Genomic DNA, 23,754 nt, shown 5'->3' with positions numbered 1-23,754 from the left:
GCAAGAAGCCGGGACATTTCAGAATCGACTGTCCCTTGCTGAAGAAGGGCAACAAATACAAGAAGAAGAAAGCTCTTATCTCCACCTTGACAGACTCCGATCAATCATCATCATCATCGGATGAGGAACAAGAGGAAAAGACTATTCTTTGCTTTATGGTAAATGAAAATGAGGTAACATCTGAAACTCATTTAGATTTTACTTTTGAAGAATTATATGATGCCTTTAATGAGTTAATGGTGAGTATAAATCAATAAATCTTAAAAACAAAGATTTGAGGCTAACTAATCAATCCTACAGTCATAAAAATGATAATCTGATTAAGGAAAAGGATTCCATTGTTAAGGAGAACTTAGAACTTAAAACAAGCAATCAATTGCTAACTCAAAAGAACTGTACCCTAATTAAAGACAAAGAAAGACTAACTAAAGAAATTTCAGAACTTAAAAACAATAATCAAACTCTATAAGATAACCTTACAAAAGACTTAAGCTTACTAAAAACAGAAAAACTGAACTTAACAAAAGAACTTGAAAAATATAAACCTATTGTTGAGAAGTTTACCTATAGCTCTGAAAAATTAGAAATGATTCTTAATAGTGAAAGAGCTATGTTTAATAGAGTCGGTTTAGGGTATAAGCCTAAGAATAAACAAAAATTTCTTAAAAACTTTTTTGTAAAAGCCGGAAAAAGTAAAACTAAAAATGTAACTTGTTTCTGTTGTGGAAAAGTAGGACATAAAGCTCATATGTGTGACCATAGAAAGATAAAAGCTAAAAGAAAAATTAAAAAGGTTTGGATTCCAAAAGGAACCAACATAACTAATCTTAAAGGACCTAAGAAAACTTGGGTACCTAAGATTATATGATTTTTTTGTGTAGGAGTGTCTTGCAGCCAAGTTTAATAAAAACTGTTGGTACTTGGATAGTGGCTGCTCAAGACACATGACGGGTGACAAGGAGCAATTCTTCACCCTAGAACCTAAGAAAGGAGGTGTGGTGACTTTTAGAGATGATAACCAAGGTCACATCATGGGTATTAGTAAGATACAAATCACACATTCAACCTTTATTGATAATGTTCGGTTTGTAGATGGTCTTAAGCACAATTTACTTAGCATTAGTCAACTATGTGATAAAGATTTTGACGTATTATTTAAGCCATCTATGTGCATCATAACCAACTCAACTAACAATAGTTTAGTTTTCAAAGGACTAAAACGTGGCAATGTTTATGTAGTAGATCTTAATGATCTTGCTAAAAACAGCCACTGCTTAGTAGGTAATGATACTAAGCTTGGTGAGGCAAGTTGGTTATGGCATCGTAAATTAGGTCATGCAAGCATGGACACATTATCTAAATTAGTTAAAAGAAATTCCTTGATTGGTTTGCTAAAGCTAAAATTTGAGAAAAACAAAATCTGTAAAGCATGTCAGTTTGGCAAATAATATAGAAGCTCTCTTAAGTCCATAAATTGTGTCTCTACAACTAGACCCCTTGAGCTACTTCACATGGACCTTTTTGAACCAACGAGGACCACAAGCCTTGGTGGAAACAAGTATGGACTTGTCATAGTTGATGATTTTTCTAGATACACATGGGTCATGTTTTTAGCTCATAAGGATGAAGCATTTTTAGTTTTTAAGAAATTTCACAAGGAGGTAACAAATACAAAAAATAGTTCAGTTATAGCAATTAGGAGCGATCATGGAACGAAATTTGAAAATCATCTATTTGATGAATTATATAGTAAAAAGGGGATAACTCATAATTTCTCTGCACCTAGGACACCACAACAAAATGAAGTTGTGGAAAGAAAGAATAGAATCCTAGAGAAAATGGCTAGGACCATGTTGTGTGAAAGTGACCTCCCAAAGTATTTTTGGGGAGAAGCTATTAACACATCATGTCATATAATAAATAGAGTTCTATTAAGACCAATTATAAAGAAAACACCTTACGAACTTTGGAGAGATAGAAAGCCCAAAGTAAACTACTTTCATGTGTTTGGTTGTAGGTGTTTCATTCATAATAATGACAAAGATAACTTAGGTAAATTTGACTCCAAATCTGATGAAGGTATCTTTTTGGGATATTCTACATCGAGTAAGGCTTATAGAGTCTTCAACAAAAGAATCCTTGTTATTGAAGAATCCATTCATGTTGTTTTTGATGAGTCTAATGATGCTTCCTCCAGCAAGAAAGTAGTATTTGATGATGATGCAGGAATAATTGAAGATAAGATAGATCATATGACTCTACAAGAGGATGAACCCAAGCAAGTTGAAGAAACTTCAACAAGCCAAGAGGTAATTGGCGAACATGGGCTTACAAAGGCTTGGAGGTATGCTCACGGTCACCCTAAAGAGTTAATCTTAGATGATTCATCTCAACCTGTTAGAACTAGAGCCTCTCTTAGAAACTTAATAATCATTTTGCATTTGTTTCACATTTAGAACCTAAAAATATTGAAGAAGCTGAAAGTGATGTAAATTGGATAAATGCTATGCAAGAGGAACTTAACCAATTTACAAGAAATAAAATATGAAACTTAGTTGAAAGACCCACTGTATACTCAATAATAGGAACTAAATGGATATACAAAAATAAACTTGATGAAAATGGAGTTGTGGTTAGGAACAAGGCTAGACTAGTAGCAAAGGGCTATAATCAAGAAGAAGGTATAGACTTTGATGAGATTTTTGCTCATGTGGCTAGACTTGAGCCAATTAGATTGTTACTAGCATTTGCATGTTATAAAGATTTTAAATTATTTCAAATGGATATAAAAAGTGCCTTCTTGAATAGGTATACTAATGAGGAGGTTTATGTAGAACAACTTCCTAGTTTTGAGAATCATCAATACCCCAATCATATTTATAAACTAAATAAAGCACTTTATGGTCTAAAACAAGCCCCTAGAGCATGGTATGAAAGACTTAGCATATTTCTATTAGACCATGAATTTTTAAAGAAAATGTTGATACAACCCTATTTTTGAAAAAAGAAAACAAAAATATGTTAGTAGTGCAGATTTATGTAGATGATATTATTTTCGGTGCTACTAACAATCGTCTTTGCGAAGAGTTTACTGAATTAATGTAGAGTGAATTTGAGATGAGCATGATGGGAGAATTGAACTACTTCCTCGGACTTCAAATCAAACAATCCAAGGAAGGAATTTTCATCAATCAAGCTAAATACATCAAGAAAATGCTAAAGAAGTTTGATATGGATGGAAACAAGTCAATTGGCACTCCCATGCGCTCATCATGCAAACTAGACAAAAATGAATCAGGTAAATCAGTAGATCAAAAGCTGTATAGAGGTATGATAGGATCATTATTATATCTTACAGCAAGTAGACCTGATATCATGTTTAGTGTATGCATGTGTGCTAGATATCAATCTAATCCTATGGAATCACACCTAATTGCGGTTAAGAAAATTTTTAAATATCTAATAGGAATAAAAAACATAGGTCTACGGTACTCTAAAGAATCAAGCATAAACTTAATAGGGTACACTAATTCTGACTTCGCTGGTTGTAAACTTGATAGAAAAAGCACCAGCGGGTTATGTCAATTCTTAGGAGAGAACTTAATCTTATGGTTTAGCAAGAAACAGAACTCGATTGCACTATCCACGGCGGAAGCCGAATATGTTGCTGCCGGGAGTTGTTGTGCTCAAATTTTATGGATCAAGCAACAACTTGAAGATTATGGCATTAAACAAGATAAGATTTTCATAAATTGTGATAATACAAGTGCTATAAATCTAACTAAAAATCCAATTTAACACTCAAGAACTAAACATATTGAGATAAGACATCACTTCATAAGAGATCATGTGTTAAATGGTGATGTGATGCTTGAATTTGTTTGTACTGATGATCAACTTGCTGATATCTTCACAAAATCCTTGAGTGAAGATCGATTTTGTATCCTTAGAAGAGGGTTAGGAGTGATTGATTCATTTTTGTGATACTCTCCGATAATTCATTGATTTTAATGATTAGCTTATGTTGGATATAGGATTTCTCGTATATGGTCACCAAATCATTCCTTAAGTTCAAAAAATTTTCATATCTCTCTCCTTTGGCACGGAATTAACTGAGTTTTTGGTTATGTGCCAGAGTTCGAGTCGACTCGAATAGATTTTAGAGTCAGCTCGTGGGCGAGTTGACTCGCACATGTTTAGGAGTCGACTCGAGGTGAGTCGACTCGCGCATGTTTAGGAGTCGACTCGAGGTTGGAAATTCAACTTTTAACCCTAAGCGAAATATTTTTTCTCCACTTCTATTTTCAGCCGCCACTATTCAAAAAGTCCTAAAGTCGTCTCCTACATCATCCCCGACCTATTTTTGGCTCTTTTTCTCGTGTTTTCTCCCATTTTTCTAGTCCTTCCCTCGGTTTTTAGGTCAAAATGCCTAGAAAAGCCGTTGTCCTGAGCCGGAAGAGACCTCTCACCGCGAGCAGCGCCGAGAGACGGTCCAAGGCATGGAACGAACCCGTGAGGCCACCACCTCCGGTTTCTTCTCCGCCTAGGCCGGTTTCCTCGCGTCCGTGCGCCGGGAGGGTTGTCTCTACCGGGAGGAAAGTTAACTTTGACTTCCTTTCCCGGGAAGGGTTCACCCTAGGGCATCGTCTTAGGGCTCAGGGCTTAGAGTATTTTTGTTCACTTGACCTCCCTACATACCTAGGGTTAGTTAGAAAATTTTACGGGACCGTCACACGGGATGGCGGTGGTATCCAAGGGACTGTAGCAGGTGTCCATATTTTCATTTCGGAGGACTTCGTTGCTCGAGTCCTCCATCTCTCCTGAGAGGGGATTGCTCCTACACATCCATCTGATAGGACTGAGGCCCTTACGGCCATCTTAGGGAGCCCACCTCAATCCCCCATAGAGGAGGTGTTTGCAAAACAGCTTTCAACTGAAATGCGACTCCTCCTAAGTATCATCTCTAGGACTCTCTTTCCTAAGACCGGGAGGTTTGACTTCATTTCTGAGAGAGACCTAGGCTTGATGTTTCACATTCTATAGGACATCCCCCTGAACTTTTCCAAACTCATCTATAGATATATCTGTGAACCCCTAGACAAACCTAGGTTGAGTCTCCCGTATGGCATGCTTTTCACACTCATCTTTAGGGAGTTAGATGTCCCTATCCCTAAGGGAGAACCCTCTCGCTCCCTCAGATACACTGACCACATGGGTGAGGGGACTCTCCACCGAATGGGTTTCCACAAGGTGGAGGGTGTCTGGGTTAGGAAAACATCCACATCCACACCATCTGACCCCACTACTCATCATTCACCTAGCTCTGATCATGACCAAGACCACTCCACAGATCCTTCTACCTTTCTATCCACATCTGGTCCTTCAGTCCCTGCTGAGTCATCTACTTCAGCTAGACCCTCTACCGTACCACCACCTCAGCAGCCCTTAGAAGTAAGGATCAGCACTGAGCAGCTCCGGGAGCTGAGAGATGAGATAGTGAGGGAGCTGAGAGATGATATAGTGAGGGAGCTGAGAGGTTCACACAGTGCACCCTCCACTGATGTCATTCCCTCCACAGCAGTGGTGTCCATGATGATAGCAGATCTTAGGGAGGAGATGTCAAACATGAGGAGCCTAGTCCAGGGTCAATACTTGAGCCTTACAGCCATAAAGGAAGACACGAGGCAAATGCGAGACAGCATCAGAGAAGAGATGGGTAGGCAGAGTAAAGGAGCGGAAAGGCTTGCAAATGTCGTGATCTTCAAACTTGACTCCATCCAAGAAAGTGTGACCCAACTAGCGGAGACACAGGCTAAGGCAACCTCAGAGATCATCACGCAACTAGAAAATGTATCTGAGGGGATGAGCCTGGTCCTCCGATCTAGCCGACTAAATTTGGGAGCCTCATCCTCCTCCTCTACTAGACGACCCTAGTTGCATTTCTATTTTTATGATGTACAGTCCTTTGTGGACTTTTTGAAATGTATTCAAACTTGAACTTAATACAATGAATAGAGATTTTCTTTCAAAAAAAATTGTGCAATTTGACTTGTTATCTCTTTCTGTGTTATGTGCTTTTTGCTATGATGACAAAAAGGAGAACAAAAATGTAAAGGAATATAAACAAGAAACATTCTTAAGCAAAAAAACTAATGTAATTTATTCTTAGTGGATTCAATATCTCGAGGCTGATTATTTCTCTGTTGGAGCTCCTCAATGAGTAATCTCCAGAATCTATTCAAGAAATATTCGGAGATTAGTTGAATCATATTAAAAAAATTTAACAAAAATCTGAACAAAGTTCAAACAGAAGAGAATGCAAATATTGAGGGAGAGAATCTAAAATTTTAAGAAAGCAATATAAGCCAAACAATTGAGTGTATGTTTTGAAGGCTTATATCATTCCAAATGAAAGGAGGAGCCTTAATTTCAAAGTTTACTGGCTCATACATTTCATGTTTGGATACACTAAATAACTAGACATTTGAATTCATTTTGAAACTTTACTTCAATTTATTTCTTGATTGAGCAATTCACTTTACAAATACTCAATATTTTGTCATCATCAAAAAGGGAGAGATTGTGGAGTGATTGATTAAACCCCTATTTGATTTTGATGAGCTCAAAGCAATTGAGTATATTTTATGTTATACTAATGAATTCAATCTAGTATTTCAGACAAATATTTGTGTATTTTTAATTAAGTGCTTCAAGCTTTGGTTCAAAATATTTGGACAAGTATTGAACTCTATATGAACCAAAGTCGGAATCCCGAGTCGACTTCGGAAGATTACGAGTCGACTCCAAGTGGTTTAGAGTTTATGGCACGAGCTCGAGTCGACTCCAATACTCTACGAGTCGACTCCGTTACTCTACGAGTCGACTCCGTCTGAGAACAGAAAGAAAGACAGAAAGATAGTTTTTCAGATCCTGTCAGCGAGTCGACTCCAGAAGGCTTCGAGTCGACTCTGATGCTTGCCGAGTCGACTCTCGACAATTCCGAGTCGACTCCGAGGAGTAACAGACAGAAAGACAGAGCGATGGGTTTTAGACCCTGTTACCGAGTCGACTCCAGAAGGATGCGAGTCGACTCCGATGTTTGGCGAGTCGACTCCTAATTATGCCCGAGTCGACTCTCAGAGGAAAGCAGACTGAAAGGCAGAGAACCAAACTCAGTAACTCTGTGAACGAGTCGACTGCAAGAATTCCAGAGTCGACCCCCAAGTCAGCCGAGTCGACTCCAACAAAGTGCGAGTCGACTCCGAGGCAGTTCAGATCAACAGACAGAGGATCGGCTTTTCGGACTCTGAGAGCCGAGTCGACTCCAAGAGAACCCGAGTCGACTCGAGAGAAAAAAGCAGAGAAATGGATCTCTGAAACTCTGAGAACGAGCTGTCTCCAAAAGTGCCGAATCATCTCCAGATATTGGTGAGTCGACTCCAGGACAGGACAGCACTTTAATTCAAATCCTGAACAGTAGGCGAGTCGGCTCCAGTGAAGCATGAGTCAACTCCAACAACAGCCGAGTCGACTCCAGATCGAGCGAGTCGACTCCGACCCCAACGGATACATTGTCAGGATGTGCAGACTGTACAGAACGGCTACAAATCAGTGTCTAACGGCTATTTTCTGTAGAAAATAGTTTAAATAGCTAGAGTAAACAGTAGTAGATAAGATTTGAGCTATTCCATTGTGTGCATTAAAGCTTTTCAACTACCAAGATCCTCTTGAAAGAAAATACAAGTAAAAGAAGGAAGAAGTGTATTCAACTCAACTCGACATGTACTTCCTTCGCAATCAAGGCTCTACTACTGTCATTCAATCTTCTATGCATTCAAGAGAAGACTCAGAAATCGAGAAACTCCTACTTTTTCTTCCAAAATCTGTTTGAGGGCTTCTAACCTTTCTCTATTAATATTGTTCACATTTGCTTTTTAGAAGCTTTTCTTGTGATTTTTCCAAACTGTTTTTCTTACTTGATTCAATCAAGGGATTGAATCAAGGGTTGTAAGGTTTGTTGGTGAGCCAAAGTTAAAACCAACGGTGTAAGGATTTGATTGTGATCCCGAAAAAACAATCGGATGGTTCTAGTCGGTGAGCCTGTGAAAACCGACCGAGTTCGTTGTGATCTCGCGAAAACAACAAGTTGGGTTGTGAACTTGTAAAACAACCGGCTGTAATCCTAGGGATTATAGTGAACTCGCAAGTGCGGCTTGGGGAGTGGACGTAGGAGCAAGAGTTGGCTCCGAACCACTATAAAGTCTCTTGAGTTTGTATTGACTAATTGTCTCTTTCCCTCTCTCCATTCACTACATCTAGTAATCTATTTAACCTGCTTGCAATAGATTTAATTAATTACTTATTAAGTTTTAATTTGTCAATAATTAATTAAAATCCAATTCATCCCCCCTCTTGGATTGTCTCCTTGGGCAACACATCTCATGTAAATAAAATTTGTTTAACTTATATATACATCTCATGCATATATTAATTTTAAACATAAGCATAAACAAGTATGAACATGATCAAGACCATATGCATCTCATGTATATATTTCAAATCTCAACCTTTTAATCTATTATGCTATTTTCTAAATTTCAAATCATGCATTACTTGATTTTAAACATTGCAATCTAATTGTAATTCTAAAACAAAGTTGCAAGATCAAAAGAAAAGAAAATCTGCATGCTAAAAATTTAAGCAATCTGAAATTTCAACACGCAGAAAATTCAGCAAGCATAATCTTTTAAAATTAGATCTAAAAACATGTTAATCAATTCTTAAATCCTAAACATACTCCCAAAAATGTGGCTCTGATACCACTGTTGTGTTGCGCCCCGTGTGATGCGACGATCGCAGTGGAATCTCGCACGGAACATCGTTCATCGTATAAACGCGCCACGGATCGTAGAGTTCAAAAAAAATTTCTGGATCCAAAACCAGAAGACCTTTGAACTCATGAGGAAGGAAAGATTAGGATCTGAAGGGATTGATTAAATATCACAAAACTAAATCAAAAATCAGAAACAAAGGTTTGAAGATCCCATCTTCAAACTTTATGCGAGTGAAAAACACAGCAGCCTGATGATCTTTGGAGGTTTCTGTTGGAGCCATACACGCATCCGACCTCTACAGGTATCCACACGAGGACTCAACTATCCGAGATTAGATCTCTCCGGAGTGCTAGCTTCTTGCAGAGACCTCTCATGACTATCAATGATGATTAGAAGAAGATCAGCAACATACCTCCTTGAAGAAGAACTCATTCTTCAACCATGCTCACTATGGAGGAGGAGAAAGGAGGAAGCTTTGCATCGTGGAAGAAGTGGATCTTTCTTGCTTTGCTACCCAAGAGGAAGAGGATGAAGAGGCCCCTCTTGCTGCCGTGGAGAAGGAGGAAGAAGCCTTGGGCGTGGAAGAACCCTTCTTTCCTTGGCGTGTTGGCTCTCCTCTTGAGATTCTCTTCTCACGCCTCCAATGCAACCTTGAAAGAGGAAGAAGGAGGGGCTTCTTGCTGCCATGGGAGAAGAGGAGGAGAGGGAGAGAGAGGAGGCGTGGAGAAGGAGAGACTCCAATACCATTCACACACCTCCCCTCCCTCCTATTTATACTTGGTAGCTTAGGGTTTTTCAAGGCTTATCAAAATAAGAGATAAACTCTTTCTTTCCGCCCACCCTTGGATCAATGCCAAGCGTTCATGGTGCAATGATCAAGAGGATTAGAATCCTCTTATGTGGCGCCTCAAATCAATGCATGACATGTGTCCTTGGATCAAGAGATTAGAGTCTAATCACATTGGGCTTGGACCTCTTTCATGGCGCCTTGGATCGGTCCTAATCTCATTAGGACTTAGGCTAACTCCTAATCATATTAGGAGAATTAGATGGGGCGCCATGCATCCTACAAGGCCATGGGGATTTTAGAGTCCGCATGGTGTGAATACGACTTAATATATTTTTATCCTACAATGCCATTGGGACTTTAAAATCCGCATGGTGTGAACACGACTTAAGGCATATTCCAAGAATATACTCTAATATAATCAGGGTTAAACCAATCATGAGCCCAACTCAATATGGGTCGAACCCAATTTGATTTGGTTCATCAAATCAGCTCAATTGCAATCCAATTGCGATCAATTCCATTTAATTCTTCTTCCATTAACTCACTAACACTTAGTGGGTTAATTCAATCACCAATCATATTGATAATTGACATCAATTGTGATTCTAAATCATAATTATGATAGTCTAACTAATCAAATTCTCTATATATGTGATCTCGTAGGTTTTATTCCATCTGATAGTGAGACATATTGAGATCTCCATCTCAATATCACTGAAACTTCTTTCAGTGGACTGAAACAATTTTAGTTCTACTCTTAGGGTTCACTGATCATCAAATGAATGCCTTCGAGTCTTCCAATCCACTAGTGACACCTAGCAGTATATGGTGGCAACCTAGCAGAATGAAATATCTGAACCTACAGGTGCAGTTAGCGTATAATACAGTCTCTCTATTATGAATCCCGACATGACGGAGGTTATGGATAACTCGTCAAATCTCATTGTCCGTCATATGTCAAATTTATTCGACTTCCAGTTCGAGATATGAAAAATGCTTTTTCCAAAATGCCTGGCAAGAAATTTATCAAACGTAGTCTCATAAATCACATAGGATTACTCCTAATCTATTAAGGTCGACAGAACTTATCTAGATGCAATCCTATTCTAAAATGAACCTACTGCAGCCAATCCGCACCACAAGAACCCAAATGGCTAGAGCCCAAGTTCGCATGATCGTCAAACTACAGTAACCTCATAGTAACTAGCTGAGGTATCGCAGGTCAAAGAACCAATCATACAATTGCAGCATAAGTAGTCACTGACGAATGGATAGACATCCATGTGACTATTTTCTTTGGTCACGCTCGGTATACTTATTCTTCAACAAGTACTTGCATAATCATTCCAATGTCTCTATACTGTGGACTTGAGACTCATCCATCTGACTAAGTAATCTGTGCACTAATCTCAGCGGATCGATCCCCATCCTCGTGATGGATCCATTGATCAGAAGCATTTAGAAATTAATATCTAATGACACATGCCTCAAATTCTCAACTCCTTGAGAATATGTGTCATCATCTTATTAATTTTTTGGACGATTCATGGACACATACAAACATGAATGAATAACAAATTGTCCAATCTTATTAATCAATAAGAGTCAAATTACAAATTTATTCTTCAGATTACAAATATGCATCAGCCATATTGGCTTCTAGAGCATACTTCTAACAGTGACGTGCACTAGTGGCTAGGCGTGCGTCCATGGCGTGAGCGATGTACGACCCTGACCGCACACCGATTGCATTGCTGCCACAGCCATGGGCTATTGGAACTATCAGTTGTTGTCGGCACATGTCGATCAGCTCCTCGATTGGTCAACTCCTCGGCCAAGGCCGAAGTTGTCTAGTCCGAGGTACTACCAATCTTCATCAGCAAATCCGAATGGCTCTTAGGCTAGGTCCGAAGTCGTCCACCTTGGTTTATACCGAGATCGGAGAAGTCAATCCAGTCCAAGGTCATGGTGTTTAATATTTCCCGCATCACTTTTCTCCACTTTCGAGTGAAGCTGCATTTCAGTTCGGGCAATAGAAGTGACATCATCCCCTTGATTGAGGACATGACTTTTGTTAGGGGATAATAAATGTGTCAATTGGTCTCTTTGAAGCATCACCATATCTAGGCTAATGCAATGTCCTAGTGAACTGCTTGCGCCATATCTCGAGCTTGGGTAGCTGAAGTGTTGCTTTGATTAGGGTCGTCTGCACCTCTATATAAGGGTGGCCCCTTTCTTTAGTTTATACTTCTTGCTTGATTTGCTTCTTTGCCCTAGTGCTTAAGTGCTAAGCTCCCAGGTGGTGCTCCGGTGAAGCCCCTTATCTCCGGCTTTAGTGTCCTCCATGCTCGTCCATTTTCGGTGGGTACTCGTTCCTTGGTTGTTCAACCCTTTCTTCTCGTCTTCCTCCTCGTTTTCGTCTTCCTCTTCATCTTTTTCCTCATCTCCTCTACAACCATGAGTGGAGCTGAGGTTAACACGTTGAAGGATAGTTGGTCGTCCGACCACTCTTCTCAAGCTCGATAATTGTCACCTCCGAGTGAGGCTGAGCCTGAGGTCCAATTGGGTCCGAATTATGAGGTATCCATCCTTATCCAGGAGGAAATAGACTTCATCCGAGCTTAGCATTTATACCCCCCGAGTTCACCTTTGAGCTCGCCAGTCTCAATGATCGGGTGACCCATCTTCCTCCTTCTCAGCTCGGCCTATACGAGGAGACTCTAAGGGCCGGGCTGAGACACCCCTCCACCCCTTCTTTGTTCAGCTGATGAGGGTCTATAACCTTGTCCTGACTGTTGCCCAAGGTGACAAGCCAAGAGGGGGGGGGGGGTGAATTGGTTTCTCTCAATTTTAACTATCTTACTTATGTTAATTGATGAGTTAGTGGAATTAAAACAAATCACAATACAAACAACAAGAAGTATAGTGGTTCGGTGCTCTCCTAAGCACCTACGTCCACTCCCCAAGCGACCCCTTGGGAATTCACTATAATCCCGCGAATTACAGTTGGATTATTTTCCGGGCTCACGATCCAAAAACCTTTACACTTTGGTTTTCCGGATTCACCAAAAACCTATGTTGGTTTTACGGGCTCACCAACGAACCTATGTTGGTTTTACGGGCTCACCAACGAACCTATGTTGGTTTTACGAGCTCACCAACGAACCTTCACAATTGGTTTTACGGGTTCACCAACAACCTACGTTGGTTTTACGGGCTTACCAACAACCTACATTGGTTTTACGGGCTTACCAACAACCTATGTTGGTTTTCCGGGCTCACCAACGAACCTTTACAATTGGTTTTACGGGTTCACCAATCAACCTATACCGTTGGTTTTGCGGGCTGATCAACTAACCTTTACAAGTAGTTTAATAAACAAAGGAAGAAGATTTAAACTCCTAGATGAGCAAATATAACAATATAATCTAAAAAGAAGAGTTTAGAGAATAGTTATCGCTTGATGTGACTTCTCTCTTCTTTGTCAAGGATGCTTCACTCTTCAAGGATGGATGGAGCTCTTAATGACTCTTTGAATCTGCTCAACCACTTTCTTTTGACTCTTGAATGAAGCACTTGGATGAAGCTTGCCTTGCTAGGGTTCTCTCTTGAATGCACTTGATGTATTTTCCAAAGCTTGCTTCCTCTGATGAATACTCCCTCTTAAATACTTCTCCAACCTCCAAATAATCCTTCCTGACCGTTGGATTGAAGAAACTAGCCGTTTATAGCCGTTGGGAGTCCAAAAACCACTTCTGTACAACTAGCCGTTATGCTTCTGCCCGTGTTTGGGTCGGCTCAACTTGTCCTTGGGTCGACCCAACTTTCACTTGGGTCGACTCAACCTTTCCTTGGGTCGACCCTCTCAGAACCACAGAAACTTGCAATTCAGCCTATCTTCACTTGGGTCGACCCAACATTTCTTTGGGTCGACTCAAGGTTCAGTTGGGTCGACTCAACTTCTTCTTGGGTCGACCCTCTCAGGATTTCCAGAGAACCTTTTCTGTCATCTGTTCTGTCTTGCCTTTGGGTCGACCCTCGCAGGGTTTGGGTCGACTCAAGCTTGGGTCGACTCAACTTCATCTTGGGTCGACCCTCTCAGTATTTCCAGAGAACCATTTTCCTGAGTTGTTGAGAAGCTTGAAGTTTGGGTCGACTCATGCTTTCCTTGGGTCGACCCAACTTACTGTTCATCTGTGTCATTTTTGCAGAAGTGTGCCAAATGCTTTCTTGATGTGCCGGGGTCGACCCAATCAACCTTGGGGTCGACTCAATCCACACTTTGCTGCAACTCAAGGTTAGATTCATCCAAGTAAACAATGAAATGCATCTTTAACTTGTTATACAAATATACTGAGAGTAACAGACTTATAAATGAAGTATCGAATTAACTTATAACATACTCTCGATTATTGCTTGTTAATCATCAAAATAACACTATCATCCTCAATCTCCCCCTTTTTGATGATTACAAAATATAGAGTATGAGCCTATTGATACTTGTCTTAAGATTAGTTTTAAAAGGGCTCAAGTTGCTGAATTTCAGCTTTTCAAATATGAGAGTGAAGTCTCCCCCTATATCATTCAAATATTTCCAATTTAACTTTTTTGAATTGCTCCCCCTTTCATTTATATTTCATTAAAGATGAAACTCCAAAAATTTAAGATAAAGCATGAGTTTCAGGTTATGTATCGAGGTGTGAAAGGTGCGTGCCAAATTCTGAAATTCTATGTGCCAAATTCTGAAATTTAATAGAAATTTTAGATTTGATCATTTTCATTGTTACAAATTGCTCCCCCTAAAATGTATATGCTTTCCCATTATAATTTTCAATTTGTTTTACAACTTATTTCTCTTTTCTTACATAACTTATTTCTCTTTCTTTACTTCTCCTCCTTTTTGTTATCATCAAATAGGTGCATGGGAATAGACACAATAAATAACAAACATTCAAACTTCATTGATCAAAAATAGGAACATTTTAGTACAATCATGCCAAAAACAAAAGCAAATACAATGTTCCTCAATCAAAGTTCAAAATACATGATCAACACAAAATACATATGAGAACTAGATACATATCCTAGGCTCTAAACAAGATTGTGAGACTCTCCCGGATCGCTTGGCTACGGCTCTCTTGGGTCCCATTTCTCCAAGATTTTGAAGTAATCTACTATTTGGAGATGATTGGAGAAGATTTGAGAGTGGAAAATAGGGTTTTCGGAAGAGGACAAAGGGTAAATAGTACCCTAGATAGCTCACGGGTCCCCCTTTTAATAGTGGGGTCCCGACGTTGGGTCGACTCAAGAATTTTCTTGGGTCGACTCAACGTTGGGTCGACTCAAGAATTTTCTTGGGTCGACTCAACGTTGGGTCGACCTTATTCTTGGTTGGGTCGACCCAAGTTCAGAAATTTTTCCTTTCTCTTCCTTTTCGCTTCTAAAAATTTTTCTTGCTTCCAATCCTTACAAATTCTTTCTGGGACAATGATATATGAGTAAGGAATCTATAGATTACAAGTTTGACTCATGTTTCATGGGTTTTTAGAAATGGAAGGAATGTATCATGAGACTGCTTGCTCCCTTTTATATCTTTTCAATAAAAAGGATCACATATACCTAATTCCCTCCTTAGCGTGCAGAATCTATCTTCACTCAAGAATTTTGTGAATATGTCAGCTAATTGTTTTTCAGTGCATATATGCTCAATATATATGTTTCCATTTTGCACATGATCCCTAATAAAATGATATCTTATTTCTATGTGTTTGGCTTTAGAATGCTGAACCGAATTTTTAGTGAGGTTGATAGCACTAGTATTACCACACTTAATAGAAATGTTATCTAGCTTAACTCCATAGTCCTCTAGTTGTTGCTTAAGCCATAGTACTTGAGCATAACAACCGCCAGCAGCTATATATTCAGCTTCAGCTGTTGACAGTGCCACTGAATTCTGCTTTTTGCTAAACCATGATACTAAGTTGTTTCCTAAGAATTGACATGTTCCACTAGTGCTCTTCCTATCTAATTTGCATCCAGCAAAATAAGCATCTGAGTATGCAAACAAATCTAGACAGGAGTCTCTTGAGTACTATAATCCTATGTTCGTAGTTCCTCTTAAATATCTAAGGATTCTTTTAACAGCACTTAAATGTGACTCCTTAGGATCTGATTGGTATCTAGCACATATTCCTACACTAAACACGATGTCTGGTCTACTAGCAGTAAGGTAGAGCAAGGATCCAATTAGTCCTCTATAAAGCTTAATATCAATACTCTTTCCTTTCTCATCTTTGTCTAGCTTACTAGTAGGATTCATTGGAGTGCCTACTCCCTTATGATTTTCATTCCCAAACTTCTTTAGTATTTCCTTTGTATACTTAGTTTGATGAATGAAGATACCTTCTTTAGTTTGTTTGCTTTGTAATCCTAGAAAGAATTATGTAGTATTTCAAACATTCAAGCATTGGAACACAAGTTAGTTTGAGGCAAGGGTGAAGCAAAGACTTGTGAGCAAAGTTAAAACATATTTCAATCAACTTATCCAAGCATGGAGCATTACAAAATATTGAAAACCCATAATTCAAAACATCATGCCACATGCAAAATATATTATGTGTTAAGTCATGCATTAAAATATTAAGAACAAGCATGTCAAGGATCAAAATCAATTCTTTTCAAATAAACTTTCCCTATTTAAATATAATCTTGTACTGATTTCATCCTTAAAGTGTGTTTTCAAGTGATTAAAAAAAAATATTTGACTTGATTCTTCTTATATACTTTCATTTACTTTGTCTTTCATTGTTACATTCTTATGCTCTATACTCTATTTGCTCCCTATCCGGTGGAGTTGGAAGGGGCACGAGGTACTACCACTAGCCTCCCTCTTGTGCCGTCCCTAATATACCCTACACCGAATAGTTGGGTCAAATAGTGCCGGGTACTACCACTAGCCTCCCCATTGGCACCATCCCTATGATGAGCAATATAGAAATGTTAAAATGTTCACTTCAAACTCTCCCTGTTTAAGTGTAATTAATTACGGATTTTATCCCTTTCACAAGTCTCACAAATGTGCCGAATGTATTATGCTTGTTTTGCTTTTCCTTAAGATTGAAGTATTTGCCTTTACTTAGATTTTACTTCTCTTGAATAATATCCATTTTCTTTTCTTTATCTCTCTCTCTTTTTATTATTCTCAAGTAATTTACATGAAAGAGCAGAATAAAGAAATAATCTTATGTATCATATAGATGTATATCATGCAAACAACATTTTCATTATGCTCAAGAATTCATAGCTTCTCACAAGTCAATTCAAATCAGCATTTTAAGCATATACTTGTGTATTTCATGGTTATAATATAGGCAAAGGAACATTTTAGTTTGAGCAAACCATGAATCAATTTCTAAAAGAATAAGTCAATCAATACATATATAGACATGATATCAAGAAATTAATAATTAAAGATTTTAACCATGCCACAATAAGATTTAAGTTATTGACTTTGCTCAGCTAATTTATGAGAGATGTATCTAAAATTACCGATTCATTCTATATTCTTCAAGTCAAACTAGATTTCTTATGTGTGAACGTTTGGCTGAAGAATGTCCTCTCTCTTGTTTGCATGTGAATGTTTATTGTATCTTATGTGGAGGTGTCCTTCAAGTTGAAATCTCTCATTTTCTTGCTCAGGGATCCTGCATTATTAACAAACTCTTTTTCTTTCTTGAAAGAAAGTCATTAGTTTCTTCAAGATACAAAACATTCATCCAACATATTTTTAACTAGATGACTCAATATAAGATATGACAATAGTTGAATGTTGAGTCACTTTACTCAAGAGATTGCCTAAATATAAGCAAGCACATATCACTTGAACTAAAAAGATAGTTTCATTAACCAAGATGGTTCAAGGACAAGCATGTGAGGCAATAGAAAGATTCATCAAGATCAAATCAATTTCTTATTTTCAAAATCAATTTAGCTTAGATTCTATTTGCTTAAGATAATTGTCAATAAGGCATGCTAGCTAAGTTTTGATCAAATTACCTGAAACAATTATTTCTATCAAAATTCAGATTATGATTCATTTGTTATCAATAAAATATGATTCATTAGAGTTAGATTGAAGTCTTGCATAAGGGCACATAATGAGCATACAATCTGGTCTCCTAGCTATATGATAAAATAATTATTCTATCATGCTTCAATACAGCTTTAAAACAATAGATCTACTTTGCTCATCCTTTTCAAATTCTACAAGATGGGGTCATAGACATACCTTCTTCATGCCAATCTTCTATAAGAGTTTTCTTGTGGACTAACTTTGGTCAATGAAGATCCCCTTCCTTGTTTATCTTAATTTGGAGTTCGAAAGAAAATGTTAATTCATTCATTATACATATTTCAAACTTACTTTGTATGAGCATAGTAGAATCTCCATATAAATTTTCATTAGTAGAACCAAAAATGATGCCATCAATGTATGCTTTGAGCAAGCAAGATATCACAAATTCTTCTTTTTAATGTATAGATTTATCATTATTACTTTTTATCAAAAAATTACTCAAACTTTTATATCATGCTTTTGATGCTTGTTCCAAATCATATATTGCTTTATCATATTTGTAATGAGTGTTTTCAAATAAGGTGGTTATTTTACATAGATCTTTTTAATAAAATAACCACATAGGAGTGCATTCTACACATTCATTTGACAGAATATAAAGCTCATAAAGTAAGCAAATGATAATGGTGATCTTTACTTCTAATTATGCAAGAATTTCATCAAGATCTATTTCATCTTTTCTTGATTTAGTCTTTAGGGTGTCCATTTGCATACTTCCATTCCTTTGGCAAGTTTTGAGATTGTGGTGGCACGCAATCATCTCCCTTATCTTGAATTGGCACGTCATCAATATTCAACTTTTCAAAGTTAATAATTCCTGTATCATCATCAAGAATATTTTCTTTCCTAGCAGACTCACTATCAGACTCATCAAATATGATATTAACTGACTCTTCGACTCCAAGAGTTCTTTTATTGAATACTCTGTATGCCTTGCTTAAAGAGTAATATCCAAAGAAGCACTTGTTTTATCAGATTTGGCATATATTTCATTCTTGAGAACATAATATGTATAACTGAAAAACATGAAGGTATGCACCATTTGATTTTCTGTTTTTCATTAGTTCATATAGGATTTTCTTCAAAAATAGATTTAATAGAAACCTTATAATATGACAAGTTGTGATGATAGCATTAATCAACTGCTATCACAAGGCATTGTCCTTACACAACCAAGGTTCTATTTTTATAACCCCTATATGCAATAGTGTTCTTGGTGCAAAAATAATTGTATTCAATATTATTTTCTATGCAAACCTTATTAACAAATTGCAAACCTTTTTCATTTGAAATCTTTTGTAAGTTTGTGCTAATGCAGAAAATATTTCAATTTAAGTGCCAAGAACAAAACCAATATTAGCTTTGAGAAATTATCCACAATTACAAAATCAGAAAGCTTATCTCCTAGGTTCACAATCCTAGAGATCCAAATAAGTTCTTATGGAGAATTTTCAAAAGCTAAAGGTGAAAACAATATTTTCAGATTTAGAAATGATTCTAGTTTGTTTTTCTAGATGACATACATAGCAAACTTTGACCTTACAAAAATTAATCTAAGTGAACCAATGACAAGGTCTTTTGAGATTAAGTCCATACTAGTATGAGTTGATTTTATATGCCAAAACTAGTCTATTTAATCTTGGTATTCTTAATGTATATATTAAAAAAAATATACCAAGTAGACATTCTTGTGTTTATGATCAATAGAAGATAATGCCGAGGATAAGAACTCTCAATCAAGTATATAGAGAATTCAAAGAGTTATTCTAAGAGTATTGATTAAGTAAATTATCCATCAATAACTGAAGCATAATATAGAAAGATGGATTGATTTGGATATATTTTCTTTTCATACCAAAAGTATCACTTATATCACAGAAATGATTAATACTAGCTACAATTTCAATATGAGAGGATGCAAGGATTACTAATTTCATTATTTCTTCCATTTTGGTCACTCAGTTTGCAGGTTTTAGGATTACAAGTAATATACTTCTGCATACTCTTGCTAAATTTAAACAACATAGATTTAGCAAAAACAGATAATGAATTTTCAGTTTTCTGTTTCTGTTTATTAGTTTCACCAAATTTGTGAAAAATTGTTTTAGGATGAATAGTGGAGGATTTAAGAAATATATTCTCGAAAGATTTTTGAGTGTACCAAGGTTGATATCCCAATCCAGCTTTGTCATATACAGCTCTTGAATTTTCTATCATTAAATTTAGTTTTTCAGAGCTGAGAGTGAATCTTTCAACAGTAGGTTTCAAATTATCAACTTCTTTAGTTAATTTTTCATTATCTTCTGAAAGCAACTCATTGTTTTTCTTAAGTTTATCATGGCTTTCAGTGAGAAGTTGATTTCTCTGATTTAGTTCTTTATTTTCTTTAATTAAGATTTCAATTTCATTAGTCAGTTTTAGTTTTTCATCTATTAGAATTTGATTTTCATTCTTCAAGTTCTTGTTCCTACAAATAAGTTTCTTATGTTCTAAATACAAATCAGAAAAGACATCATGAAGTTCATCAAATGTAAAATCATTTTTAGTTTTAGCATGTACCTCATATATCTCATCTTCATGTGCCATTAAGCATGAATTTGCACTATGATGCTGCTCTTCTTTTACACATGATGTTTCAGATTTGTTAGTGCATTCATATTTAACTTCAAGCATATTCCATATTTCCTTAGCAGTTGTGCAAAAAGATATGCAATTAAGTTCACTATCATCTAATGCACAAAATAGCACATTCATGGCTTTTGCATTTTGCTGATCCATTTTCTTATCATAATTAGTGCTTGTGTGTGGTCCATTGACTATGATACTCCATAAATCATAGTCATGTGCTTGAATGAAAATGCGCATGCGTGCTTTCCAATATGTATAGCTTATGCCATTAAAAAGTGGAGGTCTATCAATTAATTGTTCCTCTCCTAGAAAACTATCTATTTGAGTTGTCATGATCTTTGGCTCTTGATCTTGAGATCAATAATTAATATTAGAGCACCTGCTCTGATACCACTTGTTGCCCAAGGTGACAAGCCAAGAGGGGGGGTGAATTGGTTTCTCTCGATTTTAACTATCTTACTTATGTTAATTGATGAGTTAGTGGAATTAAAACAAATCACAATACAAACAACAAGAAGTATAGTGGTTCGGTGCTCTCCTAAGCACCTACGTCCACTCCCCAAGCGACCCCTTGGGAATTCACAATAATCTCGCGGATTACAGTTGGATTGTTTTCCGGGCTCACAATCCAAAAACCTTTACACTTTGGTTTTCCGGATTCACCAAAAACCTATGTTGGTTTTACGGGCTCACCAACGAACCTATGTTGGTTTTACGGGCTCACCAACGAACCTATGTTGGTTTTACGGGCTCACCAACGAACCTTCACAATTGGTTTTACGGGTTCACCAACAACCTACGTTGGTTTTACGGGCTTACCAACAACCTACGTTGGTTTTATGGGCTTACCAACAACCTATGTTGGTTTTCCGGGCTCACCAACGAACCTTTACAATTGGTTTTACGGGTTCACCAATCAACCTATACCGTTGGTTTTGCGGACTGACCAACTAACCTTTACAAGTAGTTTAATAAACAAAGGAAGAAGATTTAAACTCCAAAAATGAGCAAATATAACAATATAATCTACAAAGAAGAGTTTAGAGAATAGTTATCGCTTGATGTGACTTCTCTCTTCTTTGTCAAGGATGCTTCACTCTTCAAGGATGGATGGAGCTCTTAATGACTCTTTGAATCTGCTCAACCACTTTCTTTTGACTCTTGAATGAAGCACTTGGATGAAGCTTGCCTTGCTAGGGTTCTCTCTTGAATGCACTTGATGTATTTTCCAAAGCTTGCTTCCTCTGATGAATACACCCTCTTAAATACTTCTCCAACCTCCAAATAATCCTTCCTGACCGTTGGATTGAAGAAACTAGCCATTGGGAGTCCAAAAACCACTTCTGCACAACTAGCCGTTATGCTTCTGCCCGTGTTTGGGTCGGCTCAACCTGTCCTTGGGTCGACCCAACTTTCACTTGGGTCGACTCAACCTTTTCTTGGGTCGACCCTCTCAGAACCACAGAAACTTGCAATTCAGCCTACCTTCACTTGGGTCGACCCAACATTTCTTTGGGTCGACTCAAGGTTCAGTTGGGTCGACTCAACTTCTTCTTGGGTCGACCCTCTCAGGGTTTCCAGAGAACCTTTTCTGTCATCTGTTCTGTCTTGCCTTTGGGTCGACCCTCTCAGGGTTTGGGTCGACTCAAGCTTGGGTCGACTCAACTTCATTTTGGGTCGACCCTCTCAGTATTTCCAGAGAACCATTTTCCTGAGTTGTTGAGAAGCTTGAAGTTTGGGTCGACTCATGCTTTTCTTGGGTCGACCCAACTTACTGTTCATCTGTGTCATTTTTGCAGAAGTGTGCCAAATGCTTTCTTGATGTGCCGGGGTCGACCCAATCAACCTTGGGGTCGACTCAATCCACACTTTGCTGCAACTCAAGGTTAGATTCATCCAAGTAAACAATGAAATGCATCTTTAACTTGTTATACAAATATACTGAGAGTAACAGACTTATAAATGAAGTATCGAATTAACTTATAACAAACTCTCGATTATTGCTTGTTAATCATCAAAATAACACTATCATCCTCACTGACCTACCTAGTTCCGAACTTCTGGCAGGTTCTCGTCGGCTTTCTTTTTCTTTGCTTTCTCTAGAACATCTAAGCTTTGGTCTCCCTCTTTTAGGGATGTTCACCCTGAAGAGGCATCCTCGAGACTGCAACTCGTGGTTCTTTTCTCCTCGAAAAGGCTACCAGTTGATCAGAGGTACTCCCTTTGCCATTTTTTAGATGGAAGGGGAGACTCTTCTTTGTCTCCTCTGAGCAGCCATGGCTCTTTAAAACCGTATGGAGGGCATCTTAGAGATCTATGAATCAACCCCCGATGTTTTCTAGCAACGATTAAGGGTCCATGGACAAACTTCTCAAGTCTCGATCCGAGATTCCTGCCTTGCAGGAGTTGTTGTTCGAGGAGATGCTAGTTTGAGCCCGGCCGACCCCAGGAAAAGTTTTTTTTTTGAATTTTTTCTATTTTTCTACTTCGTCACTTTCCTTTCGGACTTTATCCTCAGTTTTACTGCTATCGCAGTGATAAAAACTGACATGGAGGTGATTGGCATGAAGATGCGGAAGAGGGCAGCCACAACGTCCGAAAGTGAAACCCCCAAAGGAAGAAGAAGTCGAGGAAAGAATCCTCGTCGGCTCTTTCCGTCGAAGCTACTATCGAGGCTCGGTTTCCAAGGTCTCCCCCAAGGTTTCCATACCTTGGGGGGAGATGTGGAGCTCAATCCTGAGGTCGAGATTATGTCGCCGATTAGGTTGGCCCCTTCGAAGGGGATCGTCCTCGCACAACCTTCCGCTATCACCACATCTTCATGCCGATCGTCCCCTAAGGCCCGTGCCTCGGTTCGGTAGGGTCCAAGCTCGTCTGCTCTAGCCAAGGAGGGCCCTTCAGCTCCGGCCCGCGCCTCTAGAACTTACTGTTGGGAATTGTATCCTAAATGTCAATCGCCAGCATGTTGATGATTGAATTTTGTAAATAAATTGACAACTCAATAAAGTATTTTTTCATATTATTCATCATTTTACATCTGATGAGAGCACAAAAGTGCGATCTAAGTACCAATTAACTTAACCTAATGCTAGCAAAATAATGATAAATAATAGATGTTAACATTTGCATGATTAATATTTTATCCTTAGTACTTATTATAATTTTAACATTATTTTATATAAATTCATCTAAAAAGGATGCATCTTTCCAACTGCAGAACAGAGTCTATGACTCTTCTTCCGTGCACCCAAGCGACTCCCCAAATTCCGCAATGCAACTCAAGATTCCAGCCGTCTGTGAGCTAGGATCTGTGATCTGATACCCGCACCCAATCCTAGCATCCCGTGATCAATGTCCAGCTCCTCTCG

Source organism: Phoenix dactylifera, chromosome 17, assembly GCF_009389715.1.
Source record: "Phoenix dactylifera cultivar Barhee BC4 chromosome 17, palm_55x_up_171113_PBpolish2nd_filt_p, whole genome shotgun sequence".
In the NCBI taxonomy this organism is placed as follows: Eukaryota; Viridiplantae; Streptophyta; class Magnoliopsida; order Arecales; family Arecaceae; genus Phoenix; species Phoenix dactylifera.
The sequence above is the reverse complement of the archived record's forward strand: the minus strand, read 5'-3'. Positions refer to the sequence as shown.